We start from the raw sequence: 11,806 nt of genomic DNA, 5'->3' as shown, positions 1-11,806 counted from the left end.
TGACAGGCAAAATAGCGACATATGCAGTTCTATTTTACCTGTGAAATTTGACAAATACTGTGACTGAGGTTCCAAACGGAGTCTCTGATGCAAATGTGAACAAATCCTTATAAGTGGAAAGTAAAGCAAAATGAGGGGGAAAAAAAAGTACATTTAAAAAGTTTTGCTTATCACTATGAAAAAAATAAATATATATATTCAGTCTGCTGCACAGTGATAACAGGGCAGCACTTCATATGATATTTATTATCTTCTGTTCCTTATATAGCACCATCATATGCTGCAGCGCTGTACAGGATGTATTCACTCATATCAGGTTTATTGACCCAGTATTCCTGAGGGTAAGCCACAAAAGCTTCCTTGCCAGTGTGCGTGCCAGTCACAGGTGAGACCCCTAATCATGTCTGCCATAGATGTCCCCATAAATACATATAATAGAGCATTCAAGCCAGGGTGACTGTCAGCCCATCCCACTGTGGCTTCTATATAATCAAATCGGCCAATCACAGCTGCTCTGGTTCTCAAAACAGCTGATTGGCTAATTTGAATGCATGGGTGTGTCAGGAGGTGGGGAATTCCTAGACAACAGTTGGAGCGAGCAACCGACATCCCAGCAGGAAGAGGAGCTTGTATGTGCCGTCTACCAGCATCGGGGGCCGCATAAGTGAACTCTACTACTACCCCCAACATTCCCTGCCATTATTGCCCCAGCCAGAGGTAAAGCTAAGTGCCTACATTGGCACCATAAGAATGCTAGAAGCTAGGGGATGTTCCTGTCATTCCACATATAGTTATATAAAAAGACTAAAGTCCATGGCTCACATGTATTAATGTATTTCTGTCTTTTTTTGCCACATTTTACTCCAAAACAGCGTCAGTGTGCCACAATTTAGAACCATTTGTGCCATGAATGTCAGTTTGTAAAAGTGGAGTGACAAGTGGGCGTGGCTTACGACATATTTACAAAATTCAACTTTATAAAAAGTCACAAAAAAAACCAAAAAATCGCAAATGAGGAGAAAAGTTGCATCTCTACTCCAGACAGACCCTACAGCAGAAAAACGGGAGTAACGTCAGCCAGTGTGACAGGTAATGGCGGTGATGTATGTTGTGGCGGATTTATCAAAGGGGGAAGATGCAGCCATCATTTTATCATAACTTATGTCAATAAAGGAGTCTAGCTGAAGCCATCTGTTCTAACCTGTGTAATAAGTCAGGCATTGTCCGGGGTATTAGTGTAGCTGGATCTATTTGGGGGGGCACTGTGGCCTTGTTATGCTGCTGTTATACAGCAGGGGAGGGGGAACTTCGTCTCAGTCACTAATTGCTAAACATGAAACTCCCTTTCTAAATACAAAGAGGTTCTACAGCAGCTGGGGCTCCTATTACACAGCACTGTTTGAAGAAGAAGATGTTCTTATTCTAAACAAGGTTCTGCAGCAGCTGAGGTGCGTATTATAAGAAATAATGTCCCCAGCTGTAAGATACAGAATTACTGGTATATGTCTGAATTGTCACTGATAAAGAATCTCTTCTATTTCAGCCTCGTCTTGTGCAGGATCTTCAGCTCTTCTGGTTTATATGAAGCTCTCGTACTTGTGTCTGACGTCATGAGGCGGATACACCGCGGGTATGTATGGAGCTTCTCATCCTGTTCTTAGTGATAGGAGCTGCAGTTTCATTAACCCCTTGGCGCATTGTGCCATACATTTAAGGTGCTGGCAGGATGTATTTCCCGCGCATCGCCATAAATGTGCGTCTCGGGGATGGGGCAGGCAGAGGAGCTGTGCTTACTCCCTGTAATAGCTGACATCCTGCTGCAATGCCCGATATTGGACATTACTCAAATTCTTGCTATTTAATTCTTTAGCTGCAGCTCTCAACAATGACTACGGCATCTAAGTGGTTAGACAGAGTGAAGGGTCTACCTCTGTCACCCCATAGGTGCCTCCGTGATACGAGTTGCCAAAATGTTTCGTTATGACTGAAATAATACTATTAAAAAGAGCAATCATAATTGGTATAACCGTAACCATAGCAACCCATGCTATAAAACGAGCACATAAATTACCGTAACACACATGGTGAAAGTCATACAAAAAAAGATACAAAACAATGGCTGAATTTCTGTCTTTTGTGAATCCTCTACCAAAAATAAAAAGAAATAGAAAATAATCAATAAGTCCTATGTACCCAAAATGATACCAGTGAAAACTATAACTGGTCCACAAAACTCAAGCACCCATAAAGCTATGGCGCTGCAAAAATGAGTGTGTTTTTTTTTTTTTTAAAATAGTGTTTTTATTGTGTAAAAATAGTAATACTTAAAAAACTATATATATTGTTATCGCCATAGTCATAAAGACCTACAGAATAAAGTTAACATGTCACTTGTTAAAGAAAAATGTGAATTTGCGACACAAAATGTTTATGCTATATGTGTCTATGTGGGGCCACCCAGTGGTTGGATGTTGATTGCAGACTTTTAATTAGTCTATATTAAAATGTTGTTTTACTTTTTGAGATACAGCTGCTCTGTATTCTGTTTACAGAGAAGCTGTATGTAGCACTAAATCCTGTTCCCGTCAGGTCCGTGGGTCTGACAGGTTCAGTGACAGCGGGTTCTGCATGTCTCAGACACGCAGGATCCACTAGTTATTATCACATCTAAGTTCATAACTTAGATGTGATAGATAACCAGTAGATCCTGTATCTCAAAAAATAAAATTAATTTTTAATAAAGACTAATTAAAATGTTACACCAAACACTGACCTGTTTATAAGCTGTAGATGGCCTTTAAAGAGGCTCTGTCACCAGATTTTGCAACCCCTATCTGCTATTGCAGCAGATAGGCGCTGCAATGTAGATTACAGTAACGTTTTTATTTTTAAAAAACGAGCATTTTTGGCCAAGTTATGACCATTTTTGTAGTTATGCAAATGAGGCTTGCAAAAGTCCAAGTGGGTGTGTTTAAAAGTAAAAGTCCAAGTGGGCGTGTATTAGGTGCGTACATCGGGGCGTTTTTACTACTTTTACTAGCTGGGCGCTCTGATGAGAAGTATCATCCACTTCTCTTCAGAACGCCCAGCTTCTGGCAGTGCAGACACAGCGTGATCTCGAGAGATCACGCTGTGACGTCACTCACAGGTCCTGCATCGTGTCAGACGAGCGAGGACACCGGCACCAGAGGCTACAGTTGATTCTGCAGCAGCATCAGCGTTTGCAGGTAAGTAGCTACATCGACTTACCTGCTAACGCCGATGCTGCTGCAGAATCAACTGTAGCCTCTGGTGCCGGTGTCCTCGCTCGTCTGACACGATGCAGGACCTGTGAGTGACGTCACAGCGTGATCTCTCGAGAACACGGCTGTGTCTGCACTGCCAGAAGCTGGGCGTTCTGAAGAGAAGTGGATGATACTTCTCATCAGAGCGCCCAGATAGTAAAAGTATTAAAAACGCCCCGATGTACGCACCTAATACACGCCCACTTGGACTTTTACTTTTAAACACACCCACTTGGACTTTTGCAAGCCTCATTTGCATAACTACAAAAATGGTCATAACTTGGCCAAAAATGCTCGTTTTTTTAAAATAAAAACGTTACTGTAATCTACATTGCAGCGCCTATCTGCTGCAATAGCAGATAGGGGTTGCAAAATCTGGTGACAGAGCCTCTTTAAATGTATTCCATGAGAAATTGGAGTCCTTAACCAAATTCAAGTAAAGATAAGGGTGGACACATCTGTATATTGCATGATGAATTGCATAATAACAAAATCCAGAAAACCAAGGAGCAAGTGCTGTTTTTTTACAACCCCACCCCTCACAAAATGAATTACATTATATACATTAAATTTAACCAATTAAAAATTCAACTTATACTGCAAAAAACAAGCCCTCTTACAGCTAAGTTATGGCGCCTGGAAGGTGTAAAGACTGCGTCCTTTACCACTTTGCTAGCCAAAGTGGGTTTGGCCTCCAGCGATTCTTAATAGGCGGAGCTAACACTGAGCCTCTGACGCTAACCTATCAGCGTGAGGCTGTTTCCTAAAAGACAGTCTACAGCCAGTATCATTGCGTGAGTCCATGCCGGCTGAAGACTGACTCATGCGATGATGCTGGCTGAAGACTGTCTTTATGAAACAGCCTTACGATGATAGGTAAGCGTAAGAGGCTTAGTGGTAGCTCTGCTGGGGCCAAACCCACTTGGCTAGCCAGTGGGTCATTTCCATATTGGTTGCTGAATAAAGAGGGGTCCATAGCTCAGCAACAGAGGGGAAACATAAGTACAGGACAAACACCTCTGGACTCTTAGACACAGCGGCTATTAGGTGAGACTACTAACTTACTTTTTAGGACTTAGTGACAGGTCATAGCTGGGTAGGGGACGTATGGAGTATGGAGCAGGCTCACGGGCCGAGCCCATTTCATAAAACACATACATTTCATTTAACTAGCGTGATCCCGCTCGTTTAACCCCTTACCTTAGATGAGCTGAGCTGTTAGAAAGAGGGGGCGACCCCCTCTGACAGTCCATCGGCCCCTCTGCGCAGGGCCGGCTCCAAGTTTATGTGGGCACGACACAGACTTACTAGGCCCCTTTGCGGTAGAACTCACGGTGGCAGTAAAATGGCAGAAAACATCACTTTGTACCCCCATATAGACGTTCGGCCCTGTTTGTACCCCCATAAATTTAGTGCCCTCTGTAGATAGTGCCACACAGCCCCCCTCCCAGGTAGTTCCACACAGCCCCCTCTCTGGTAGTGCCACACAGCCCCCACCTCTGGTAGTGCCACACAGCCCCCTCCTCCCAGGTAGTGCCACACAGCCCCCACCTCCCAGGTAGTGCCACACAGCCCCCACCTCCCAGGTAGTGCCACACAGCCCCCTTCTCCATGGTAGTGTCACACAGCCCCTCCTCCCTGGTAGTGCCCCACAGCCCCCCTCATCCCTGGTAGTGCCCCACAGCCCCCCTCCTCCCTGGTAGTGGCACACAGTCACCCTCCCTGGTAGTGCCACACAGCCACCCTCCCTCTAGGTGGCGCCTTTGCGGTTTCCTGTATGAATGGAATTCCCAGCAAGAGCATTGCCGACGCTCTGGTTGGGGATTCCGCTTCAGGAGAAGCCCCTGACGTCACTGTCCATATATGGACAGTGTTGTCAGGGGCAATACCAGAGCCATAGTCCCGGGCAGAGCACTACTAGCACTCTGTCTGGGACTCCTGCTCTGCTCCTGACATCACTGTCCATATATGGATAGTGACATCCGTAGCAGAGCTGAAGTCCTAGGCACAGCGCTAGTAAAGGCTCTTCTCCAGTACTCCGATCCTGGGGAAGCCCCTGACATCACTGTCCATATATGGACCGGGCAGAGCGCTACTAGCACTCTGCCTGGGATACTGCTATGGACAGTGATGTCAGGGGCCTCCCCAGGGACGGAGTCCCGGAGCAGAGCCGCTTCTAGTGCTATGCCTGGGACTCCTCCTGACATCACTGTCCATATATATATATATATATATATATATATATATATATATACACAGTGATGTCGTGATGACTGCAGCGTCAGCACCCGGCGGCTGAGTGGGCCCTTCAGGGTAGATCACCGGGTGCGGACTCCGGCGTTGCCCCTGCGACGCGAATGCGGGATGTCCATGGTAGGCATGGCAGCATGGGGGCCTCATGAAGGCCCCCAGGACAGACATATTTGTACTCCTATCCAATAGACGACTGTCAGAATTAGCATTGCAGTATATTGTGCAAGCAATTCAACGATCGCTGGTTCAAGTCCCCTAGGTGGACTAGTAAAAAAAAGAGTAAAATAAAGACTTTTCCTAGGTACAAATTTTTTTTTTAAAGTTAAAAAGAAAACCCATTTTCCCTCTAAAGTACTGTTTAAAAATAATAAAATAAAGATAATTATTATCGCTGTATCTGTAAAAGTCTGAACTATTACAATATAACATTAATTAACCCGCACGGTGAACGCAGTAAAAAAACACATTAAACCGCCAACTGCTGTTTTTTGGTCACCTCATCTCAACACAAAAATTGGAACAAGAAGTGATTAAAAAAAACTCATGTACCTCAAAATGGTGCCAAGAAAAAATAAAACGTTATTACTCTCAGAATATGGTAACACAAAATGTTAAAAGTAGTAAAAAAATTTAAAAAAACTATATAAATTTTGTATCGCTATAATCGTATTGACCCGCAGAACAAACTTAACATCTCATTTTTATTGCACAGTAAACATTATAAAAACAAAAAACAATGGAGGAATCGCCGTTTTTTTTCCCATTCCACACCACAAATATTTTTTTATTTGTTTCCTAGTACACTATAAAAACGACAACTTGTCCCGCAAAAATCAAACTCTCATACGGCTATATTATCGGAAAAATAAAAATGTTATGGCTTTTGGAAGGTGGGGAGGATAAAACAAAAATAAATATCCGAAAAATGGATAGGCTGTGTTCTTAAGGGGTTAACATCTCTCTGATGCAGTTATTGCTGAGGCTAGAAATCCCCCCAGTGCATCTAGACTTTTGGGGTGACTTAAAAAGTTAATGATACCTTCAATAGGCCCACAAGCTTCTATGACAACCATGAGCAACCTGCATTCGGCAACCCACGATCGGGCTGTCGGAGGCAGCCGTCTCCTCTTTCTAGCACCTTACATGCCGCTGTTGCGATTGTGTATGATTATGGAGCTGAGTACTTTCCTTTAACACTTGTCACATACATGTACGTGACAATGCGTTAAGGGGTTATAAAAAACATCAGTGAAATGCATGCAGTATTATACAATCCAAGCCACTTACAGTGGATATAAAAAGTCTACACAACTCTGTTAAAGTGCCAGGTTTTTGTCATGTCAAAAAATCAGTGCAAGATGAATCATTTCAGAACTTTTTCCACCTTTAATCTGACCCATAATCCGTACAATTCCATTGAAAAACAAACTGAAATCATTTAGAGGGGAAAAATAAAAACAACAAAACTACAATAATGTGATTGCATAAGTGTGAACACCTTCTTATAATTGGGGATGTGGTTGTGTTCAGAATTAGCCAATCACATTTAAACGCATGTTAAATAGTAGTCAGTATTTAAAGTGATTCGGAGTAACCCCACATAAAGTTTAGCTGTTCTATTAGGATTTTTCTGACATTTTCTTTGTTGCATGTGACAGCAAAAGCCATGGTCCGTAAAGAGCTTACAACACATCAAAGGTATATGATTATTGAAAGGCATCAGTCAGGAGAAGGGGGCCAAAGAATTTCCAACGCATTAGAAATACCATGGAACACAGTGAAGACGGTCATCAAGAAGTGGATTACATTTGGCATAACAGTGACATTACCAAGAACTGTAAGTCCCTCAAAACTTGATGAAAAAACAAGACGAAAATTGGTCCGGGAGGCTACCAAGCGGCCTACAGCAACAATAAAGGAGCTGCAGGACTTTCTGGCAGGTACTAGTTGTGTAGTGCATGTGACAACAATCTCTCGTATTCTTCATATGTCTGGGCTATGGGGTAGGTTGGTAAGACGGAAGTCTTTTCTAACAAAGGAAAACATCCAAGCCCGGCTATGTTTTGCAAAGACCTACATCAAGTCTACCAAATGCATGTGGGAAAACGTGTTATGGTCTGATGAGACCAAGGTTGAACTATGGTTTGGCCATAATCCTAAAAGGTATGTTTGGCGCAAAGATAACACTGCACATCACCAAAAGAACACCATACCCACAGTGAAGCATGGTGGAGGCAGTATTATGCTTTGAGGCTGTTTTTCTGCAGCTGGAACTCGGGCTTTAGTCAAGGTGGAGGGAATTATGAACAGTTCCAAATATCAGGCAATAATGGCACGAAACCTGCAGGCCTCTGCTAAAAAGCTGAAGATGAAGAGGAATTTCACCTTTCAGCACGACAATGACCAAAAACATACCTCCAAATCAACAAAAGAATGGCTTCACCAGAAGAAGATCAATGTTTTGGAATGGCCCAGCCAGAGCCCAGATCTGAATCCCATTGAAAATCTGTGGGGTGACCTGAAGAGGGCTGTACACAGGAGATGCCCTCGCAATCTGACAGATTTGGAGCGCTTTTGCAAAGAAGAGTGGGCAAAAATTGCCAAGTCAAGATGTGCCATGCTGATAGACTTCTACCCAAAAAGATTGAATGCTGTCATAAAGTCAAAGGGTAATTGTACAAAGTATTAGTTTAAGGGTGTGCATATTTATGCAACCACATTATTTTTGTTCTTTATTTTTATTTTTCCACACTAAATTATATTATATTATTTCAGTTTGTTTTTCAATTCAATTGTACAGATTATGGATGACATTAAATGTTGAAAAACGTATGAAATTATTCATCTTGGACTGATTTTGTAACATGACAAAAACCTTGCATTTTAACTCGGGTATGTAGGCTTTTTATATCCACTGTACATGTTGTTGAGGGAGTGATTGTATTTATTTTTTCTTTCTTCAGATCACAGAGATTTGAAATGACAGGCACAAATACACAGATGTATCGCAGACACCGAGACATCACAGAAACCGAGACATCACCAAAACATTGCAGAAATCGAAGGCATCGCAAGATATCAAAGACACCGAGACATCGCAAAAACCTTGACATCGCAAGACACAAAAAAAAATAATTTGCGAGAGGGGGACATTTTTAGACTATAAGCTCTTAGGAGCAGAATAATTCTGTTATATTGAGAAGCAGAATTTTTTTCTGTTATATTGAATTGAAAGACTTTTTCCTTTAATAACCGGTCATCTAGACTGTAAGCTCATAAGAGCAGAGTATCCCCCATCTTATAGTATTCTCCTTTATTACTATGTTATATCTCATGTCATATTTCTTTCTTATCTATTTATCAAGACTGACAGCTTTTAGGACTCAGTGTCTCCAACTATAATGCATCATACCTCCTAAGAGTCTCTTTTTAAGAGGGATGGTCCCTACTTATTCCTCTGTCCCCTTTTTAACTTAAATGTCCCTCTTTTTTAATTGACAACTAGATTTTAATTTATTTCCTATGTTGCTCCAGAAAGTAGCAGTCCTGTTTCTAACTGCATATTCGATCCCCAGCTTGTACATAATCTAACATTTTGATGCAGCTTGGAATTTAAAAATGGTAAAAATGTACTATATTCAGATGATTTTTGCAATCAGGTGAAAATGAAAAACTATTCAGGTGTATAGACTTTCATGAAAAGGTGGATCTTTCACCCAATGAACCATAAAGTTGAGAGGTATGAATACTTTGTGAGCCTTAAGCGCAATCTCCAGTTATGCAGCCCAAAAATAACTTTTGGGTCTATATCTCCTCTCTCTATATTATATATTTCTCCTCTTATCTTTCTTTCCCTATGTCTCCATCTTTCTCTATCTTTTTATGGATGGATTTTCCTCTCTCTTTTGGTATAAATCTTTTTCTATCTAGTTGGATGGTAGTTGGTGACTGGAGTCTGTCAGCAGCAGTCAGTCGTCTGAGAATAATAAGATAAATCACCACTAGACAATTTCTAGAAATATAAAGATGATCATCTATTTTACAATGTAGAATTTAGAATCAATTATTGGCAGGAATCCTCTCTTTAGATTGTAAGCTCTTAGGAGCCAGGTATCCTTGTTATAATAGTTTATCTGCCTTCATATAGAGGATTCCTTTCATTTTATTATAAGCTCTTAGTGGGGGTTTTAAGTTTTCATTTTAGTAAGGCCTTATTCACATGAACGTGTCCGTTTTGCGGGCGCAAAAAATGCTGCGTTTTGAATGCGCAAAAGTTCAGTGTGGCATCTGTATATGGTGCGTGGCTGCGTGATTTTCGCGCAGCCGGCATAATTATGACACTCTGTTTTTATGTTTACAAACAGAAAATCACGAGGTGCTTGTCTGTTTTCATTCATTTATTTTACTACTGTAGCGCGCATCACGCTCGGCACCCAGAAGTGCTTCCGTATGCCGCGCGCGATTTGCATGCACCCATTTACTTCAATGGGTGCGTGCTGCGCGAAACACGGGCAAGTATAGAACATGTCATGAGTTTCCCACAGCGCACATACGCTGCGTGAAATTCACTGACAGTCTGAATGGCCCCATCCACTAACACAGGTCCATGCGACGCGCGTAATTTCCAAGTGCGTAGCACGGACGTAATACACGTTCGTGTAAATAAGGCCTAATTTGCACTTATTTATTTTTTACTTAGTTTTCTGATAGATAGTTTTTTTATCCCATTTTTTTCAGTTTTATAGTAATAATCATAATTGTCATAAATGTTATTTGCTCACAACTCCTAAGGCTGTATTCACCCAGAGTGATTTCACCAGATACTAATAGTTTTGTACAGGACTTTAAAGAGTGCTGTTGACGCTATGCAATCCCTAGTATTATATTTCCCTGGTGTTTTATGCGCCTTTTTTTCATGTGCTTCAAAAGGCATAAAATCAAAGTCAGGAAAAGTGCATCTTTTTTTTCCCCCTTTGTATGGCTTCCTTCACACACACTTTTTAAGTGACATTTTTTGGTGTGTTTTTTTTAAATCACACATTTTTTACGTGTTTTTTCAGGTGTTTTTCTTTTTTTTTTTTACAAATGTTTTTGGGTTGCGATTTTTTTTCCCAGGTGCTTTTTCTTTCCTATAGAGAAACCTATAGGAAAATGCCTGAAAAAAAACATGCCCAACCAACCCCCTGCTGTGATAAAAAAAAAAGCACCCCTGACCCATAAAACACTATACTAACGGGGAAAAAATAGCAAAAAATGTAGTGTGTTTAATATTTCCCCATTGACTCCCAGCTCACATCTGGCCGCAGCATTTTAAAAAATGCAGAAAAAAACAATACAAATAAAGTGGTGTGAATGCACCCTAGTAGTCCCTTTTATTATCTCCATTTGTCTACTAGGACATATAGAGTGGGATCGTCCAAACTGCTTTAAAGGGGTTATCCGTGTACCAAAAATTGCATTGTAGTATGTTTTTATGTGAAAAGAAGTCACTTACTAATGTAGTTTCATTTTTAATGTTGTACTAAATCGTGTAGTTCAAACTCGGTGAATTGTTCCCGGAAGTCCTGAAGCTTTCCTAATATTGATGATACGTGACTAACGGCAAGGGGCTGTCACCTTGCCTATCGCTGGAGTCCCCGCGCAGAGAATCAGCTAGCGGCTTTTCCCGGGACTCCAGCACTGCTTCCGACATCACTGTCCATATAGGGTCAATGACTTCAGGAGTTTCCTATCGCTGGACTTCCCGAGCAGAGCATCAGCTGATGCTCTGCCAGGGAACTCCAGCACTGCTCCCAATGCCACTGTCCATATATGGACAATGACACCAGGAGTTCTCTATCACTGGAGTCCGTGAGCAAAGCATCAGCTGATGCTCTGCCCAGGGACCCCAGCACTACTCCCGACGTCATTGCCCATATATGGATAGTGACGTCAGGAGTTCCCTATCGCTGGAGTCCCCGAGCAGAGCTCTGCCCGGGGACTCCAGCACTGCTCCAGACATCACTATTCATATATGGACAGTGACGTCAGGAGTTCCTTATCGCTAGAGTCCCCGGGCAGAATATCAGCTGATGATCTGCCCGGGGACTCCCACACTGCTGCCGACATCACTGTCACTGTCCATATAGGGACAGTGATGTCGGCAGCTGTGCTGGGGTCCCCTTGCAGAGCATAAGATGATTCTTTGCCTGGAGACTCCAGCACTGCTGTTGACGTCACTGTCCATGTATGGACAGTGACGTCGGCAGCAGTGCTGGACTCCCCAAGCA

At 42.2% G+C, this 11,806-nt stretch overlaps 1 long non-coding RNA gene across 1 annotated transcript; it reads left to right on the top strand.

The window, feature by feature from the left end:
- Window positions 1-601: 601 nt before the first annotated feature.
- Window positions 602-11,411, top strand: LOC142741069 (uncharacterized). Its single transcript, XR_012880991.1, has 4 exons — window positions 602-717; window positions 873-1,089; window positions 1,544-1,630; window positions 8,501-11,411. It is a non-coding gene; the product is annotated as an uncharacterized LOC142741069 (long non-coding RNA).
- Window positions 11,412-11,806: the final 395 nt, after the last annotated feature.

The sequence above is a fragment of the Rhinoderma darwinii genome, chromosome 2 (assembly GCF_050947455.1).
Source record: "Rhinoderma darwinii isolate aRhiDar2 chromosome 2, aRhiDar2.hap1, whole genome shotgun sequence".
Classification (NCBI taxonomy): domain Eukaryota; kingdom Metazoa; phylum Chordata; class Amphibia; order Anura; family Rhinodermatidae; genus Rhinoderma; species Rhinoderma darwinii.
This window is presented reverse-complemented; position numbering and strand designations above follow the sequence as displayed.